This window comes from Equus quagga, chromosome 7 (genome assembly GCF_021613505.1).
Source record: "Equus quagga isolate Etosha38 chromosome 7, UCLA_HA_Equagga_1.0, whole genome shotgun sequence".
Lineage (NCBI taxonomy): Eukaryota > Metazoa > Chordata > Mammalia > Perissodactyla > Equidae > Equus > Equus quagga.
In genome coordinates, this window is record NC_060273.1 from 40,572,807 (window position 1) to 40,593,174 (window position 20,368).

At 52.4% G+C, this 20,368-nt stretch overlaps 2 long non-coding RNA genes across 3 annotated transcripts; both read right to left on the bottom strand.

Moving 5' to 3' along the window:
• Positions 1 to 830: 830 nt before the first annotated feature.
• LOC124242513 (uncharacterized) lies at positions 831 to 8,886 on the bottom strand. 2 transcript variants are annotated; one of them, XR_006889467.1, is made up of 5 exons: positions 6,503 to 8,886; positions 4,446 to 6,119; positions 2,833 to 3,049; positions 1,553 to 2,239; positions 831 to 985 (listed from the first exon to the last, which is right to left on the bottom strand). It is a non-coding gene; the product is annotated as an uncharacterized LOC124242513 (long non-coding RNA). The 2 variants fall into 2 exon arrangements; XR_006889466.1 differs by having other exon boundaries at positions 831 to 2,239.
• Positions 8,887 to 9,875: 989 nt separating this feature from the next.
• Positions 9,876 to 13,650, bottom strand: LOC124241623 (uncharacterized). The gene is made up of 3 exons (XR_006889272.1): positions 13,397 to 13,650; positions 13,212 to 13,305; positions 9,876 to 10,377 (listed from the first exon to the last, which is right to left on the bottom strand). It is a non-coding gene; the product is annotated as an uncharacterized LOC124241623 (long non-coding RNA).
• Between the last annotated feature and the right edge of the window lie 6,718 nt (positions 13,651 to 20,368).

Consider the following 20,368-nt stretch of genomic DNA (forward strand, 5'->3'; position numbering starts at 1 on the left):
CGGGCCCACCCTGGGGTTCCTGATGCGCCTGGGCCGGTGGCAGGGCTGACCCTCTGCTCTAGCGTCTGTACATGTAATGTCAGCAGCGCGAGCGGGGCTGTGGGTGCCCTCCCAGAGGCCCGGGAGAGCCAGGGCAGGCCCTTGGGGCTGCTCTGTGGGTGTGGGGTTTTCGGCTTCCTGTTGGGTTTTCTGTGGTGTGGGATCTTTAGACCGCTGGATCAGTGAGCCCTCTTTAAGCCAAGTCCTATCCTGAAAGACTACCTGTCCACACAGGATCACTCAGGAGTTGATTAACTGCATTTTAAAAACCTCCTCTAAGCACTTTGACGTTTCTTTCAATAGCAATCTCCCCGGGACATTATTTCTCAACATGAGGTCCACCACTTCAATGCCACTGCCACTGCAAATGGGCTGGTTCACCCGGGTCCAGTCTGGCCGGCTGGTGCTCTGATTTTGGGGGTGTGTTTTACATTTTCCCAGATCCCAGAAATAGCCGAGCGTAGGTCTCATGTGAGGAAGGAGTCATGAACATTTTAAACAAAGCTTAGTCCCAGCATGCCCACTCCGGCGCGCACACGCTCTCCACATTCTTTGGGAAGCCCCAGGGTGTCAATTCCAGGAAGGTGTGTCTCACAGATGGAAATGTTTTCCTCATGCCTGAGGCTGTGCGGTGCAGGGTGTAACTTTGAAAATCCTAGATACCCTGCAAGATTCCACCAAGACTGAAATTTATTATTTTCCAGGAAATGTCCTCGGTGCGGTGATACAGGGCACAGGCTGTGTGGTGGGGGTCGGGGGAGAGACAAGCAGAAACAAAAGGCTGGCGGAGTGTGTGTAAGGCACTAAAAGACAGGGTCTGATGTCCTTGGAGCAGATGCGCCGAAGTGTAGGGTTCCATCCGGGGGTGGTGGCAACAGACATGGCCACAGACACAGGTGTTAATTGAGTCACGTCTTCATCCATTTATCCATCCGTCCATCCATTCCTTTATTCAAAAAGTATTTATTTAGTGAACAGGACCGAAGAGTCTGGGCCCTATCAGTGTGGGATACGAGGAAGGGCTTCAGCTCAGGCTGTGGGTGGGGGGAGGGGAGATTTTGAACCCAGATTTGGAGTGGGAAGCATCAGGGACAGTCTCCTGGAGGAAGTGACACCCAGGCTAGGCCCTGATAGCTGAGCAGGAGTTATTCTCCTTGGAGAGCCCAAGAGATGAGGTGGCCGGGGTTCCAGAAAGGGTGTGGCCCCTGCAAAGATCTGGAGGGGTCTTAGAGACCAGTGGAAGAGCTCAGAGGGAAGTTCATGCCAGGCGGAGCAACTGGAGATAAGGAAAGGGACAGCACCGTGAGAAGGGCCCGTTTGGGGATGGCGGGGAACTCCACACAGCTGAAACAGGAGTGGCCAGGTGCGGAAGGGGAGGGCAGGGGCTGGAGACAGGCCGGGCACTTCTGCAAGAGCCAGAAATCGAAGTCTCAGGCTGAGGAAGGGGGATGAAGGGTCCCCAACAAACAGGCAAATGGGATGCAGCAGAAGGTTAGGCAACAGCCGGACTCACTTGGAGGGCACTGAAGTCCCAAATCCATCTCCATCTGGGGTACAGCCTGCACGTGCCCCCCTCCCCAAGCTACAGAGGAGATGCAGGTGGGCGGGCCCCAAGTGAGCATTGTCCTGGAGGTCCCCACTTTGTACAGCCTCTGTTCAAGTACCACCTCTCCCCCACCACCCGCAAATATTTACATCCTGTTTATGCCGAGGCCTCCCAGGGCCTCCGTTTTCATGAATAAAATATGAGTTCCTAGGTCGAGCCAAGAAGGGAAGAAACCCCCACCAGCTGGTGGGGACCAGAGGCGGTTTAGTGTTTCGGTTGCTGTTGCCTCCCGAGTAATATTTGGAGGAAATTGGAATTAGCCGGTCAAGGTGACCCGGGCCGGGAGATTTGGCATTTTCTATACTCTCTGGTGTTCCTGGAACTAAACTGCTTGCAGGGCACATTCCCCGAGCTTTAGTCACAGGGCTGTTTCCTGAGAAGCTCTGACTTTCACTAGTTCATCCTTCCGAAATGTTCTAGTAGAGTCAGAGCGTTTCACAGTTGAGCAATGACGTAGCTTGACGCCCTCCTTTCAAAGATGAGGAAACAAGGCTCAGAGGACGAGGGCTTGCCCAGGGCCACTTGGCTATTGGTGATGACCTGTCAGGGTTCCATGTCACCTGATCCAATATTCTTTCCACTGCATCACACTTCCTGCAAGTGCAAAATATTTAAATTAATAGACTGTATTTTCAGAACAGTTTTGGATTTACAGAAAATTAAGTAGATAATAGAGAATTCCCATATATCTATCCCCTTTCCTGGCACACAGTTCCCCCTATTATTAACATCTTACATGAATGTGGTACATTTATGACAATTAGTGAACAAATATTGATACAGTATTATTAATTAAAGTCCATAGTTTACATTAAGTTCACTCTTTTTTCTTTCTTTCTTTTTTTTGGTGAGGAAGATTGGCCCTGAGCTAACACCTGTGCCAGTCTTCCTCTATTTTGTATGTGGGACGCCACCACAGTATGGCTTAATGAATGGGGTATAGGTCTGCACCAGGGATCCAAACCAGTGAAGCCCTGGCTGCTGAAGCAGAGCATCCGAACTTAGCTACTATGCCTCTGGGCCAGCCCCTAAGTTCACACTTTATGTTAAACAGTTTTATGGGTTTTGACAAATGCATAATGTCCTGTATCCACCATTATAGTACCCGAAAAATCACCTGTGCTCCCCCATTCACTCCTTCTGCCTTCCCTCCCCCACCAGCCCCAGGCAACCACTAATCTTTTTACTTTCTCCCTGGTTAGACCTTTCCCAGGGTGTTATAGAGTTGGCATCCTATAGTAGGTAGCCTCCTCAGAGTGGCTTCTTTCTCTTAGCAATATGCATCACATCCATTTTTTTAAGTTCCCACAGAAAATTCTCCATGAGTCATGGTGATCTTATAGGTTGGTGAATATTTCACATTCTTTGTCCAAATCGTGGTTCTTCCAAAGACGTGGAAAATTCCTGGAAAACGACACAAAATTCTTCTTTAATTACAATTATAGAAGGATGCATCTTGGTGCCTGGACTTGCTTCTTTGAGCCTCACAGTTTTTTTTCTCTCTCGCTTTCTTTTTAAAAAAAATTTTCTGACTAACAATAATGTACAACTGAAATCTCACAAAGTTGTAATCTATCATAACATTAATAAAAAAAATAAAGAGCTTCTTTAAGGCAAGGGAAAACAGGATTGAAACAAAAAAACAGCTCACTAATTGGGAAAAAATATTTACAAGCCACTTATCCGACAAAGGGTTAATCTCCATAATATACAAAGAACTCACATGGCTTAACAACAAAAAAACAAACAACCCGATCAAAAAATGGGCAGAGGACATGAACAGACATTTCTCAAAAGAAGATATAAATATGGCCAATAGACACATGAAAAGATGTTCATCATCGCTAATCATCAGGGAAATGCAAATCAAAACTACACTAAGATACCACCTTACACCCGTTAGATTGGCAAAAATATCCAAAACCAAGAGCGACAAATGTTGGAGAGGTTGTGGAGAAAAAGGAACCCTCATACACTGTTGGTGGGAATGCAAACTGGTACAGCTACTATGGAAAACAGTATGGAGATTTCTCAAAAAGTTAAAAATAGAAATACCCTATGACCCAGCCATCCCACTACTGGATATCTATCCTAAGAACCTGAAATCAGAAATCCCAAGAGTCCGTTGCACCCCTATGTTCATCGCAGCATTATTTACAATAGCCAAGACGTGGAACCAACCTACATGCCCAGAAACTGATGATTGGATAAAGAAGATATGGTATATATACACAATGGAATACTACTCAGCCATAAAAAAAGACAAAATTGGCCCATTCGCAGCAACGTGGATGGACCTCGAGGGTATTATGTTCATCGAAATAAGCCAGTCAGAGAAAGACAAACTCTATATGACTCCACTCATAGGTGGAAGATAACATATAGACAAGGAGATCTGATCGGTGGTTACCAGGGAAAAGGGGGGGTCGGGGGGAGGGCACAAAGCGGGAAGAGGTGTACCCACAACATGACTAACAATAATGTACAACTGAAATCTCACAAGGTTGTAATCTATCATAACATTAATAAAAAAAAAAAATTTTTCACACCTAGATAAGGAGAACAGCTTAGTGGTTACCAGAGGGGAAGGGGGTAGGAGACGATGGAAGGGGTAAAGGGGCGGACACGTATGGTGACAGATAAAAACTAGACTATTGGTGGTGAACACGATGCAGGCTATACAGAAACTGAAATGGAATAATGTACGCCTGAAATTTACACAATGCTATAAGCCAATATGACCTCAATAAAGTAATTTAAAAAAAAATAGACACCAAAGGTAAAAACAAATTTTTTCCACCTGAATTTTGTCTCATGAATTTTTCCTTCTCACTTCGTCCTGCTCTCTGGTCTGACCGGGCTCTGAAATCTCGGTGGGGCGTGGGCTCCGGAGACGTTTTGTTTCTGTGGACGTCGAGTGTTTTCCTACACGGGGCTGTGTGCTAGAAACCGTTTCCTGCAACACTTTGTTTAATCTCTACAAGCCGTTAGTGAAGAAGTCTTTACTCCTGTTTAAGCCGGAGGGAACTGAGTGAGGCCCTGAGCCCCTTGCCCCAAGCCAGGCAGCCGGCTAGTGCCTCAGGGAGGCCTTGAACCCCATCCCGGGCCAGCCCAGGCCTTTAAACCTCCGCTGCTTCCTTGGGCAGGTCTTCATTTTAATTTTGATCCAAATAAAAACTGTCTCAAATTTCCCTGGTTTTCAGACTGGCGTGACAGAGTCAGTAACCTGAAGAAATACTTTTTATGGGAAAGAAAGTTCTGGTTTAGAACTGCCGGCGGAAAACAAAACAGGAAGTTGAACATTCCCGGCTTGGATGGACCATCTGGACTCCACTAGAGTTAGTCCTGCCAGAGACCGGGCTGTGCGCACCTCACCCTGGGCTGAGGGGAGAGAGGAAGGGGCTCGAGGTGGGCTAGATCTGCCCTCCCTCTGGGGTGGGAGTCAGGGTGGGGGGCGGGCAACATCCGAGCTGAAGCCAGGGCAGGGGAGAGAAGGAGAAGGAGCGCAGACCTCTGGGCTGTGGGTGGGATGAGTCAGCCTGGGGGCGTCCGTCTCTGGAGAGCCCGCCTGGCTGGGGCTGGGTTGGCCCTTGCTATGACAGGCACTGGAGTCACTCTCTCCCGGGGAGCCCGGTCCGTGTGCAAAGCCCTGGCAATCCTGCTCTGTGAGAGCATAATTACCGACCCCTACAAGTACTTACAGGGCACCAGGAACTATGTGAAGAGCCCTAGAGAAAACACCGTCTCATTTTGCTCCCCCAGAGAGGGAAACTGAGGCACAGAGCAGCGAAGGTCATTGTCTAAGGTCACACAGACAGTAAGCGGCAGGACTAGGATTCTAAGGGTGGCTGATGGTCCCCAGAGGTTGCGCTGCTTGGCCTTACAGCCTCTCTCTAGACAGACACCCCAGCCCTCCTGTGTGTCTGCTTTCCCAGGAAGTACCCATGTAGATGCTGCCCTCCAGGACCAGTTCAACTGACCATCTTAGCAACTGAGGAATTGAGTGATTTTTTGAGAACTGAGGCCCCTTGTCCAGTTCAGGCCGGTTGAGACCACCAATCCATCAGCCGGGTCAGGGCAAGTGCTCAGCAAGTGACCTTTTTGATGTCAAGGAGCTGAAAACCCCACCCTCAAATCCTGGTGATGCGGCCATCTTGTGAACATGTGTCCTGTGAGGAGCCATGAAGCTGGACTACGCCTGCGCAGATCGTCAATTACCTCACTCTCCTCACCTCCAGTCATCTATCCCCGCACTTCAGACATCCTTGCCCCCTGCCCCATAAATATCCCTGAGTCCCTATTTTCAGGGAGGCCATCCGAGATTGATTTTCCTGTCTCCTCGCTTGCCTGTCTTGTGATGAAATCCTTTCTCTTTGCAAACTCGGTGGCTCGGTGAGTGTGGTAATCATGCAGCCGGCAAAACAAACTTGGTTGGGTAACATCCGGGACCAGGTCTGAGGTGTCATTTCATCTCCTACATGAGGCAAAAAAAAGGAGGAACAGGGATGAAGGGGCCCGAGTGTCTGTGGCCCCAGTGTGGTTGGACGGTAGGAAAGAGCAGGAAGGAGTATTCTGAAGAACCAGCAACAGCCATGGGAGGGGGCTTCCTGGGGAAGCAGGATTCATGGATTCTTTCCCAGGCCCGGGCTCCTTGGGCTCAGGCCTCAAGGCTGAAAAGCTGGGGGGGCCCGTGGGGCAGTGCCCTCGCCACCCTCCACAGGCCCCCATCCAGGCAAGCATCACAGGGAAGCTGAGCCATCGGGCTAGAGGACAAATGGCCACATCCATTTTTAGCAGACAGCTGGGATGTGACCCAGGTGGAAGGCAAGTCAAGGGGGTGCTGGCAGGGACCCTCACCTCCTGCTGGGGCCCCGCTGCTGCTGGGAAGGTCGAGGAGGTGAGGCAGGGCAGGCTCAAAGGGCACTGGGCACAGGTGGCCTGCCAAGCCAGGCCCACGAGCAGGGCCCAGGGGGCAGGAGGTCAGGCACCCGCAGGGACTGGTCCCTGGATCTAGGTCTCAGACTGCGTGCAGCCGTCCACGTGGAGCAGCCTATCTAAGTGGAGGGGCTTCACTTCCTACGTCCCTCTGCTTCCAGGCAGCTCTTCATCTTCTGGAAGCCTGCTGTGGGTTTCCCCATCTCGAGATCTCCAGAAGCTGGATCTTTCCAGAAGTTCCCTCTTTCATAAAATGAGGAAATTGGATTGAAATATTCCAAGGTCCTATAACATTCCAAATACTGTGAATTTGGTGTTGTTTCTACATTGGTTATTTAAGGCAAGTACTAAGCTTTACTAAGTTACTTTCCTTGGAAACTTAGATTAAAAATATATCTGCATTTTAAGTGCATAACCAGAACTTGTTATTTACCAATATTCTGAAATTACTTTGCAAAGCAAAGAATCATTTTGTAAAGGGAATCAATTTAATTTTATCTGGAAGAATAAAAAAGCGGCTACAGAGGAGAGCCATCCTGGAGCCCGGCCTCGCAGCGTGTGCTGACCAGGTTGTGACCGTGCACTGGCACCCTTGGGTGGCGTTTGCCATACTGTCACTGATTTTGTTTCTCTTAACCTTTCTGGGTTTTGTTCTTGTTGCAAAAGATTCAATTATTAAAGCACTGAGCACTATATGTTTATTTTATTAACTACTGAAAATGTGTAACATTAATCTCCATGGCCATGAGGTCTTTGGTTTATGATAATTTGCCCAAGAAATTTTCTTTAAGGAAAAAAATTGGCCCTGTAAGGGGGAGGGCATTCTATGTTGGGATCCATATGTGGCTTCTTTTGGACAAAGAGCCATGTTGCTAAAAAGTCAATGGCACCAAAGAAAAAGATGATCAATTTGAGTACATTAATAGTAAAAACTTCTGGCCATTCCCAGACACGATACACAAAGTCAAATGGCAAGCCACAAACCGGAAGAGGTCTTGGCAGTTCTTGCAACTGATGAAGGAATTGTACCTCGGATAAGTAAATAATCCTGCAAATCATCAAGAAAAAAGCAAACCACCCAAAAGAAAGTGGGCGAGTGCACGGATAAGCGTTCACAGAAGAGAGTCACAACCCGCAAGCTTCTGCAAGAAGCCCGACCCCATTCGTTGTCAGATTTTGGTGGTTTGTCTGGTTTTGTTTTTCACAATGACTGGACCAGCAAAAATGAAAAGATCTGAGGAAACAAAGTGTCATCATGGATACCGGACAGAAAGCACTTATCTTCTGCTGTGGGAATGGACATAGGAAGAACCCCTTGGGAGTAACTTTGATGTTGTGCAGGAAGGTGAAGGCACATGTCCCCCCGACTCGGTAATTTCTCCAAGATGTGCAACCGGGAGACAGCGGTGCAACGAGCACCACGAGGCGGGGGCAAAACAGCAAAAATAGATCAAAACCGAGGAAGACCCCAAAGTAGAAACAACCCAAAGTTGCATCAACAGGAGACAGGGTGAGTACGCTGAGGGACGGCACACGCGGAACCCTGTGTGCCCTCGTCTATGTGGACGGGTCCCCGACGACGTGCTGGGCAGTGCAGGCGACTCTCAGAATGCCTGGAGCTCGGTTCCGTGGACGTGCAGAACGAACGCAGCATTGTCCGAGGGGTTTGTACATAGAAAGCAAAGCAAAGCAAAGGAGGAAAACCAAATTTGAGAAAGCGGTTACCTCTGGGGAGGGGACAGGATGGGGCAGTGCCTGTAGGGGCTTCAAAGGTCCTGGGAACGTTATTTCTTAAGCCAGGTGTGCTTAACATAGGCGTTCTTTCTCTTTTCTTTAAGTTGCCTATAGATGTGCTTTAGATGAGTGATATTTTATAATCAAAACCAAAAGCATTTCCCACACACCTCCCTACCCAACCATCTTATGAACCAAGGACCAGAGTGGTGGGGGTAGCAACCTGCCCAAAGTCACACAGGGAGTTGGGGGCAGAGCCCAGGATTCCACCCCTGGCCCCACCCTGATCCAGAGGCCCCCATCCTAGCCCCACGCTGACCCTCAGACCCCGCCCCCACTGTAGGAACAGTTCCCTCTGCGTCTCCCTCACTCACACATGATGCTTTCCTTCTCTTCTGAAGCCAGGTGTGTGCGTTTTCCACACCAAGCAATTCTTTGCCACACCAGCCAGGTGTCCTAGAATTTAATTCAATTCTGAGGGGCCGGCCCCGTGGTTGAGTGGTTAAGTTCATGCGCTCCACTGTGGTGGCCTGGGGTTTCTCAGGTTCGGATCCTGGGTGCGGACATGGCACCGCTTGTCAGGCCACGCTGAGGTGGCATCCCACATGCCACAACTAAGAATATACAACTATTTACCGGGGGTCTTTGGGGAGGAAAAGGAAAAGAATAAAATCTTTAGAAAAAAAATAATAATTCCATTCTGACACTATCTACCCAGAGTTAGTGTGGACCCCACAGGTTAAGGGCTCAGTCCCCCAAGACTGCCTCTGTCTCCCCACCCCTCAGACGCCAGTCACAAGTCCAGGTTGTCACCTGGGCTGAACCAACCCACTGCATATCGGAGGTTCCCATGACCCCCTCCTTGGGTTCAGTCATTTGCTAGAACAGCTCACAGAGCTCAGGGAAATACTTATTTATGTTCACTGTTTTATTACATGATAAAGGATATGATAAAGGATACAGATGAACAGCCAGATGAAGGGATACAAGGGCGAGGTCTGGAAGGTTCCAAGAACAGGAGCTTCTGTCCCCGTGGAGTTGGGGTGCGGCACCCTCCAGGCACATGGACGTGTTCACCAACCTGAAAGCTCTCCGCACCCCTGACTACTGGGGTTTTATAGAGGCTTCACCACGTCAGTGGGATGGATCCTTAACTCCATTTCCAGCCCCTCTCCCCTTCCCAGAAGATGATGGGTGGGGCTGCACGTTCCAAGCCTTTAATCACGGTTTGGTCTTTCTGGTGACCAGCCCCCACCCAGGAGCCCACCAAGAGTCACCTCATTAGACAGAAGATGCTCCTTTCACGCAGGAAATTCCAAGGGATTTTGGAGCTCTGAGTCAAGAACTGGGGTCAAAAACCAAATATCAGAACAAAAGATGCTCCTAGTGCTCTTATCACACAGGAGTTTTAGGAGTTCTGTGCCAGGAATGGAGATAGAGACCAGTATACACATTTTCTGTTTCTCACAACCACTCATCCCCACCCTGATGTAGAGACTCCTCCCCCACCCAAAGACTCCCCTGCTGCATCCCACCCTCACCCTGACCCAGAGACCACCCCACCCCCACCCTGGCCCCGAAGCCCTGCTGTGACCCTGGTCTGGGTGTTTCCAGGAGGCTCCAGAGAGGAGTCAGTGACTGGGGAGTCAGTCACATGGGGGTCAGTGTGCAGATTCCAAACCCAGGGCAAAGGGGCCAGAGGGTGAAGCAGTTTCCTGCTGGGGAACTGTCCCTGGGGCACCTGACTTGTGGGGAGAGGTGGCCTTGAGCCGGCCCCTGGCTCTCTTCTCTGGGCCTCAGGCAGACATCTTTGTGGCCAGAAAACTCGGGAGACTGCAGCTCAGGCTCGCCGTGGGCAGGTGGGCCCCTGTGATTCACTGGGTGGAGGATGCTGTTTGGGAGACAATGCTGGGTGGCCTCTTGCAGATGATACCTGATGCGGGCTCGGTGAGCCGAGGAGTCGACAGAAAGATTTCTTGGACTCTCAAGGTCTGGCAGTAGTGCTCTTTTACTCAGAGAATAGCATGGAGTAGCATGGAGACAGGACCCACAGGTAGTAAGAGCTGCAAACATGGGTTGACAGTAGGGCTAAATTTAAGGCATAGGTATGTGAGTTATCTCTTTACAAGACAAAAGAACGATTATGTAAAAAAAAAAAGTTGTTAAAATGGTGTCAGTGTAAGTGGGATCTGGTTATTGGGTGGTCCTATAACTTTGGATAGGAATCAGATGGGCTCAAGTCAGGATGTCCTATGCTTCCTGGAGGATGATATAGATTGGTACGTAGGGCAGGGCTTCTCCCCCTGGGACAGGGGCAGCCTCGATCCTCATCAATACCCTCTTGATTTGTGGCAGCCCCTCTGACCTCCTCCGGGGTCTCAGGAATGTCAAGTTCAGTGTCTGCTGAGAGGACAGGGTTGCAGGGAGGAAGAGGATCATGCAGGAGGGGCTGTGGGATCTGGCTCCTGTCAGCATCCTTCCTGCACAGACTGGGAGCACCCTCGGCTGACGCAGGGTCCCAGCCCTGTGACTTTGTGAGGAGTGCTGGAGCGGAGCTTGACTAAAATAGAAAAAGGAGCAGCGGTGGTGTGATGGGGAAACCGAGGCAGGAGGCATTTAGGTCTCCAGCCCAGGGCCCCAGGGAGGGTTTGCGCAAAGGCTGCTTTCAGCTCTCCCAGGCTGGAGGAGAGGAGCCAGCCGCTGATGACATTCACAGACACCCTCCCTCCTGCCAAAGACAAAGAAGGCTCACGCACCCGCCCCCCCCCTTCCTTGCTCAGTCTTTGATCAGAGCTGACGCTCCGGGCTGACATCTCTGCTTCTGCCTCTCCTGGCTCAAGTAACGTGAAAGGACCATGTGACAATGCTTTGCACAGAAGGAGCCCCACTGCCCTGAGTTTCCTGGCACACGGGCCCTCTTCTGAGCCCCACAGCTGAGGGTTAGACGTGGCCCCGTTAGAGCGCAGATGGCTTTTCACTGGGTCTCTGTCCCCGTGTGTGGAGGCAGAGCCTGTCATTCCCATTTTGCAGACAAGGACACTGGGATGTGAGTCCCTCATCCAGGGTCATGCAGCTAGTACACTGCATGCAGCTCGAGGTCGCACCAGGTCTGTGGCCTCCGGAGCCTGTGCCTCTTTCTTCCACCACACACCTCCTCCCCAGCACCACTTCTCCCAAGTGAAGGGTGTACAGGCATCACTGTTACCCTGACCGGAGGGACGCCCGGCCGGGTGCTCCCCACCCCTGATGAGGACCCCTCGGAATCATCCCTCTTTACGGCACCACCTTTGGATGCAGCCTCCAGAGGGCCACCGGGCGGGTGTGAGATTCTAACACCACATCCCTCCAGGAGCAGGGGGAGAATGCAGATTTCACAGAAGGCAGCAGGCTTGGAAGAACAAGTGTGTCCTTGTCCCCGGCCCTGCCAAGCTGGGCTAATTACCGCTCAGGCCACTGGGAGCTTTTTCCCAGGCAGCTGAGATCCACCTTCACCCCAACTGTAGGCATCAGTGGCTGGGGACCCTCCTCTGGCTGGGAGGAGGTGGGAGCCCAGAATGTGAGGGTCCTGTCTTCAACAACTTGCTCTTTCTCAGCCCACACCCTGCCAGGAGTTGAGGCCATGTGGCTGAGCCACCATACTTGCTTCAGGCTCCGTCCACGTGGCCACTGCCCAGCCTCTCCTCCCCAGCCGCCTTGCTCCTCCCCCGTCACCACACTGGCCCTGTGTGGCCTGGGGAGCCAGGCTTCAGGTCTAAAATTCATGTCCCTCCCCTGCCTAGAACCCTTCAGGGCTCCCTATTGCCCTTAGAAAAAAAGCCCAACTCCACAGCCCAGCTGCATGAGGCCCACCCCGACCGAGGCCTGCTGCCCCTCCACCCTCATCTCAGCCCCGGCTCCCTGGTGCTCTGGTGGCCTGAGCTCTTCAAGGTTCCTCCCAGTATCACCTTCAGGCTGCCCCCTCTGCCTGCCACACTCTTATCTTTCAAGACACATCTGGGCTGTCACCTTCCCCAGGAATCTACCCTTGGCCCTCCACATTAAGAATTAGATGTGGCATTGGGGCTGGCCCGGTGGCACAGTGGTTAAGTTCACATGTTCTGCTTTGGCAGCCCAGGGTTTGCAGGTTCGTATCCTGGGTGCGGACATGGCACTGCTTGACAAGCCATGCTGTGGTAGCGTCCCACGTATAAAGTAGTGGAGGATGGGCATGGATGTTAGCTCAGGGCCAGTCTTTCTTAGCAAAAAGAGGAGGATTGACAGCAGATGTTAGCTCAGGGCTGATCTTCCTCAAAAAAAAAAAAGAATTAGACGTAGCCCAGAGCACCCTGCCCATCCAACTTCAGCAGAGCTCTTTCTGCTTTATAGTGTATGTATGTATCTGTGTATGTGTGTTTTCAAAGTAACTTTGTAGCCACACACTGGGCAGAAAAGGGGCTAAATGATTTAAAAGCAGTAAAAGGGGTTTTGTTCCTAGGACACCAGTAGTTTGAATATGAGCTCTGACTTTGTATATTATACTTACGTGGACCACATCCATGGAGTGAAGGGGCAGTTTATGATTGATGAAGCCGCAGGGGTAAGCCGTAGGGAAAGGAGGCTGCTGTTTTTAGGAGGGCTGATGGCTTCCCTAATGGTACTTTATCTAATGGTGCTTTAGCTTTCCTTGCTGAAAAGTGACAGGTGTTGGACAAATGCCCTCCCAGCCTCTCCTCAAACATCCGGCTTACAGACACTGGGGGCACAATGATACCCAGGGCTTAGGGGGCCCCAGAAGGTGGGGGGCAGGGCGTGGAAGTGTTGGTCCAAGAAAAGCCAGACTGGGCAGTGCAAGTCTATCAGAAAGCCGAGGTGGCCGAGAGCCTGGGGGTGGGGGGGAGGGGCCAGGAAAGTCACCCACCTGGGCCTCTAGGCCAGAGTGAGTCTCCTTAGGACACTGGTTCCCAAACCTTCCAGGAACATCTGCCAACCTGGACCAAGCGTTCCTTCATCAGCTGCAAAGTGGTGAACAAAACAAGAATTTTCCAGAAGGCCAGATTTATTTAATTTAAAGGGTTGTCCTTTATTCCAAAATGATGCTCTTACCTTTACTGAGTGCTAAAACGTCCTTCCTTCATGGGAAATGATGGCAATAACAGTCATTTTCCCAGAGTCTCTTCCTGGTAAAATCACAGCCTGGTAACATTTTGTCAGTCTCTGGTTTTGTGTTTGGGCGGGGGTCACTGGTGACTGGTGTGACTTCTCAGAAGGACCCAAAAGACCCCAAAGAGACGTCCCCTGAGAAAGTGCAGCCTTGTGAGGGGCAGGCAGCCCCGGAGGGAGCAGACCCAGCAGGCAGTGTCCCGGGGAGAAAGGCACTGGCAGCGTCCCCAGGCCAAAGGCTCTCGGAGACACGGAACAAACCTACTTCCAGGGTGTGTCACCACGCAGCCAAGTGACGCAACACACAGATGTGCAACACACAGATGTGCAAACGTGGGGACTGGAGAGGAGGGGTAAATGAGGAACAGCAGCTGTGAAGGAAGGCCTGGAGGCTGGAAACCGAGAGCCCACAGAGGAGTCCTGTGGCCAGCACCTTCTAGAGACTTCCCTGGGCAAGAGGAGGCGGGACACCTGCAGCCCAGCTCAGGACCCAAGGAGGAAGTGACCCCCGGGGGGTGGAGGCCACAAGCACCTCAGGCCTCTTCCCAGAGGATTTCCACCCCAGCAGCAAAGTCTTGTGACACGTGTCCACCTCACTCTCAGTGAGCGTGGGTGTTGTCCACCCACAGAGGGGTGGCCTCCTCCCTCTGCGTCACCCCGTTTCCAGGGCCCCCGGCGGAAGAAGCCCATTCGGGAGACACCCACGGAGAAGCAACCCACCTGATCAGGCCTCAGCTGAGGATTGGTGTCACCTGTGAAGCCGGTACCTGAGGGTTCCTGTAAATGTTCAATAAGAACATGATGACCCTTCGACCTTGTTCCCAACCCAGACACACATGAACAGATGTTAACGTTGTTAATTTGCTGTTTCATTGTTTAACCTGAAGGGTGACTCAAGGGTCACAAGGATTTACGAGATTGGTTGTTTTTGGGGTTTTTTTTGAGGAATATTAGGCCTGAGCTAACATCGGTGCCCATCTTCCTCTACTTTATATGTGGGACTCCTGCACAGCATGGCTTGACAAGTGGTGCATAGATCCATGCCCAGGATTGGAACCAGCCAACCCGGGGCCCGGAAGCAGAGCTGCGAACTCCACCACTACACCAGGGGCTGGCCCCTATGAGCTTGTTTTGCAAAAGAAAAAGAATGCCTTTAAGGAGGCTACGACCACCAGAGAACCAGCCCCCAGATAACCCCAGAAGTCCGGTTGCCCGGGGGCATATCTGAGGTGAAAGAAACACAGACTTCCCCTTCGTTTCTCCAAAACTCCTCCTGCCGAGCCCCTTAGCTCTGTAAAACCCCCTGCTTTCTTCGTTTTTTTTTTTAAAGATTTTATTTTTTTTCCTTTTTCTCCCCAAAGTCCCCCAGTACATAGTCGTATATTCTTCACTGTGGGTCCTTCTAGTTGTGGTATGTGGGACGCTGCCTCAGTGTGGTTTCATGAGCAGTGCCATGTCCGTGCCCAGGATTCGAACCAGCGAAACACTGGACCACCTGCAGCAGAGCGTGAGAACTTAACCACTCGGCCACGGGGCCACCCCCTGCTTTCTTCTTTTCTTAAGGCAGATTTGAGAGAACCTATCCCCCAGCATCCTTGTTTTGGCCAATTCGAATAACAGTTTCTCCGTCTCCAAGCACTGACGTCTCAGTGTTTGACTTACTGCACATCAAGCACACAAACCTGAGACCAAGAGGTTGGGTATCACCTAGACTGTCAAGCGGCCCTGCTGCCCACTCACGGCCACCACTTCATCTGAGAGGCAGGAACCGTAGGGATTAAGACACTGGCTCTGGCCCTGGGCAGCCCGGCTCCCACACAGCTGCTCCCTACCTGCCGAGTGAAGCTGGACGAGTTTCGTTCGGACCCTCCTCTGTGGAGGGGGCAGGTAACAGGCCCTGCTCACAGGTGTCCTGAGAATGACATGAGTTTATAGGATCTCAGGTGCTTATAACAGTGCCTGGCATACAGTAGGCCATAAACGCAGCACACCGTGGGCACTCAACATGTGCACGTGGAACTGGCACATCTGTACAGCATCTCCTCCCTTGTCACTCAGTTCAGTCACCCTGGGGAGGAGGCAGGTCTCCCACGTCACCTGCCCCAGGTCATACAGCGGCAGGGGCAGAGCTCGGATTGGAGTTCAAGGTGCATCTCCCTGCCCTCTCCTCGCCTGTGGGAGAGAGCTCAGCTCTGAAGCCCGGCAGCCTGGCTAGCCTTGCACTCACGAGCTGTGCGACCTTGGGAACGTCCTTTAACCTCTCTGTGGTTTCCTCCCCTCTAAAACGACATAATAATCACGCCAGCTCTTAGAGTGGTTGTCGAGGATCACAGGAGTTAATACCGAGAGACTAGATAAACAAACGGACGACGGCCAGACGATAGATAAAAAAAATCGACCCAGGCCGGCCCTGTGGCGCAGGGGTTAAGTTCACACATTCCGCTTTGGCGGCCCGGGGTTCGCCGGTTTGGATCCCGGGTGCGGACATGGCACTGCCTGGCACGCCATGCTGTGGCAGGCATCCCACATATAAAGTGGAGGAAAATGGGCACGGATGTTAGCTCAGGGCCAGGCTTCCTCAGCAAAAAAGAGGAGGACTGGCAGTAGATGTTAGCTCATCTTCCTCAAAAAAACAACAAAAAAAGAATCAAGCCACGATCTGCAGCCCCAGTCCAGGATGGCAAATGATAACCCCTAAAGCAATCAGCCCCAGATGGCCAAGACCCCGTCATTAACTGCCAGCTTCCCAAATTTTTGCATCCACTTCCAACTTAAGACCAACCGGAAAAGGGCAGATGTGTTCCCCTTGCCCATCACAGAGATGGTGTCCATCCCGCTTCTAGTCGTCCCGCCTCCAGCTGCCTGTGCCAGCAGCCTCCGATCGCTACCGTGCCTTCCCTTTTGCCCACTCTGAAGCTCTCCCGCTCCCGCCCGCCTGAGAGTCTGCCCAGCGCAGGGATGGCAGCTAAAGCCCTGGCTGCAGCACGCTCTGAGTAAACTGCCTTTGATCCTTCTCATCTGAGTGGTCTCTGTTTATTTCCGCCATCCGTACAAAGTTCTTAGCTTGAGACCTTCCCTATAATAATGTTACTGCACAAAATTGGGGTTCTACCCAACATGCATAAAAAAACTGATTAATTACAGCATCAGCTTTTGGGAAAACAAGTCAGCTTTATTTTGTGAGATCTATCTGCGAGGAGGCAGGGGCACATTGCTCTCAGATCTGTCTCCTTGATCCAGGGCAGAACCCCAATTTTATGCAGTAACAATAAACCCTCAGAAATGCCAGCTTTTGTTCACTCTGCAAGCCCTTAGGAAATCAGAGAGGCTGCATGGGAAAAGCCCCCGGAACCTTGAAACCCCCAATAGGGTGAAGCGCCGGGTTACCCAGTAGCAGAGAGCTTCCTTCCTGGGCTCTCTCACCAGGGGCTCCACCAACCAGAGGGAGGGGCCACGACTGGGCTCAGGCGGAGTCTGAGCATTTGAAAGTCAGGGTGTGGCCTTCGGAGTGAGGCCTCAGCCGATATCTCCATGGCGATGTCACTCCCAGCTCAAGGCCAAGACAACACCAAACCATCCTATTTTGTGTTTTTAACAGAAACACACACCCCAACAATCCATGGCTTTGGGTGTAAGTTTCTTTTGTTCTAAAACTCACACAGGCTGCTTGCAGGAGAATGCAGAAAAGAGGAGAGGAAAGTCCCACGGACACCCCACCCAAAGCCCACCACGGTTACCAGCTTCATCTCAACTTTGAGATGCGTGTCCATCATTTCATGACGTGCATTTTTAATTGGCATAACACAAGAGTGTTTCCCATGTTATTACAAATGCCTTGTAAACAGCAATTCGGAGGCTATAAAATAACCCATCACGTGGCTGTCCAGTTGGTCCTAAAAACAAATAAACAATAGAAAGCATCTCAGAGAGGCAGCGACCTGCAGGGCAGCCAGGCCTCTCCCGTGGCTGCCATACCACAGGCCCCCGAGATCTCTGCCCGGCCCCCAGTCATTCGTACTCTTTCCATGAAAACCCCCCTCTTATGGGGCTGCCATCACGGCAGGCTGGTGTCAGCAAGAAAATGGCCAAACCAGCACTTTCTGTGGAGACAAAAGGCCTGGGTGAGAGGTCGCCTGGGAAGCCCCCTCCCTCGTCCTCCCCACCTACCCCCCATCCCCAGGCCTAAGGCCCCGGGCATCACGCCCAGCTCCACCCTCCACATCTACAGCATTCAGTTGGCTGCAGGAAGCTGAAAACCCAATCTACACCTCAACAAGATAGAATCGCAACCTGTCTCACCTGAATAAGCCTGGCAGCAGCCAGGGCGGAGGGGGCTCCTCTCGGGTGGGTCGTCCCTCTGAGGCTCTGCCCCTTGAGTGCAGGTGAGGGGAAGCTGGGACCACACATGCACTGCTGCTCTGAATAACACCATGGGCTGTCAGGGAGGGACAGGGCCCTGGGGGTCAGGGGTGGGCAGAGGGCAGGAGGGGCCCGCACGGCACAGGTGAGCTCAGGAGCCTCACAGCGCCTGGTAAATCCTTGCCTTTTTTTTACCTCAGTTTCCCCTTCTGTGCAAGGAGGGGCAGGGACAAAATGATGGCTTAGTTTCCAAAGAAGAACTTTCTTGGTCCACCCCTGAGGGGCTGAGGGGCTGAGGTCCTGGGAACTTTGGCTGTTTTCCTGGTTCCAGAAGCCTCCGGGTCACAGAAGGGAGAGGTGCCCCCAGGGCCCAGGCGCCATTTGGTTCAGTCAGAAATCCCCAGGTGGGTGACACACCCTCTGCTACACCCCACCTACAGCTGTCTTTTCTGAGCTCTCTCCCCTGCCCTAGAACCCAGGTGCACAGACCAGGAGGGACTTCAAGGGGTCTGTGAACTACCGGAACCTGTCTGCAAAACTCTGCGTGTGTGTGTGTGTGTGCGTGTGTGTATGCACACATGTATGTGGGTAAGCATAGTGCATGTTTCTGGGGAGGGGCTCCACGGATTTCAGTCTCAAAGGGGTGTGCGCCCCTAAAAGCTTAAGAACCTCCTTTGCTGTTCCCCCTCCCCCACGAGTGGCCAGGAGAACATTCTGAATTGCTTCTGATTGGGTCCCACCTGCTTTCCATCATCAGGACCCCCAGGGCCTTCGCAGCCATCCTGGGCTCCCCACCACCACCCACTAATTCCCAGGGAGAGAGGAGTGTGGCAGACGCCTAGGAAGAGAGCGACCTGCAGAGGGCGCGCCCTCCGCTCTCTGTGCTCCCTCTGCTCCGCAGGGATCGAAGGCACTCTTAGAGGTCACCCCCTCACGGGGGAAAACCCCACTCCTCATACCACTCAAGTCCTTCTATGACCTTGCTCTTTGAGAAAAAGTTCTTATTTCTTGAATGCTAACTGCGTCTAGGCACTGTTTGTTCTCAGCACTTCACAGATTGACATATGGAACCTTGACAACCTTCAGAGGTAGTCTATTACTGGCTCCATTTTATAGATGGGAAACTGAGGCCCAGACTGTGCTGCCCATCAGCTGGTGGGTGATGGATTCTTACCCCTGCACTGTGCCTTGGGTCTTCTCTCTTAACAACCAGACCGCCGTCCATCCCAGCCACGAGGAACGACCGGCTCCCCGTTTCCTGAACACAGCCCTCTCCACCTCAAATCCCCTCCCTTCCCATCAGGTTGACACCTCCTCCGGAAGTCTGCTCTCCTCCAGGCTCACTCTGCACCCTCCTCTCCCAGCTTGATCTTCAGGTCTGGCTGTCCCCACCAGCTGGGACCTCCTCAGGGCGGCCCAGTGCCCACCTCCATCATTGTACCTTTACATGTTGGCTGAACTGAAGTGAATACTATCCCCAGTGTACAGGTGGGGACCTGAGTTCCAGAGGTTAACTCATTTCTCAGAGATGATGGACACCAGGCAGTGGAGGGATGGTCATGGCAACTTAGGAAATTCATTCATTCAACAATTCATTCATTCAACTGACTGTCCCACCCTCAGCCAGGCACTGTGCTGGGTGCCTTAGGGGATACAAACAAGACAGTCTGGTGCTACTCTCTGGGACGACTCACTGTGAGGACCACACCTCCCCCAACACACCCACATTCCACACTCGAGGGAAATGGAGGTGAATTCCAGCTGGGCTTCCAAGGGGATGGACGATTTGTTCAACAGAGCAGGGGGGAGGGCACTATTGGAAGAGCCAGCAAGGGCAAAGTCTGGGAGCTTAGCTTATCAAGGGGAGAAAAGGGGAAACAAAGGCACAGAGGTCAACCACAGCCCCGGCACCTACGGGTGTTGGGATTTGGTTACTTCTCATCCCTGGGCTGCCACTTAGCCTCTGCCTCCCCATCCGTGGGGGCCCGGGCAGCTCTGCGATATCCTGTGATACGCAGGAGACAGATCCTGCCCCCGGGGAGGAGGGTGCAGGGTTCATTGTATCTTGGGTACCACTTTTTCCAAGGACGCGCTGGGAACAAATCACCAAAACACCCGTTTCATTTATCCGCACCCGCTTTGGTCCCAGGACAGCTCAGTAAGACCTGGAGTTCGGACCTCGGCTACACTGTCCCCTCCTCATCCCTTCCTGTCCAGTCCAACATCACCTCCTCCAGGAAGCCTTCCCGGAAACTTCAGGAACCTCCCATCCCTCCCCCCAGCTTCTAGCTCTCCCAATGGTCTGCAGCATCCTGGTGAGCAGAGCAAGCCTGAAGGATGCTGTTTCACGAAACACGACTGGAGCGCCAATAGGCGCCCAGCGCTGGGGTGGGTGGGGCCACACCCCGGCCGCGGGAGGGGGACGAGGATCCGCCGCACTTTCCGCCCGCCCGCCCACTTGCGGCGCGGAGCCGCGGCCCGAGAACCGCGAGGCCACCCTCGCGCGCCGGCCCCCGCGTCGGCCCCGCCCGCCCGCGCCCGCCCGCGCCGGCCCCT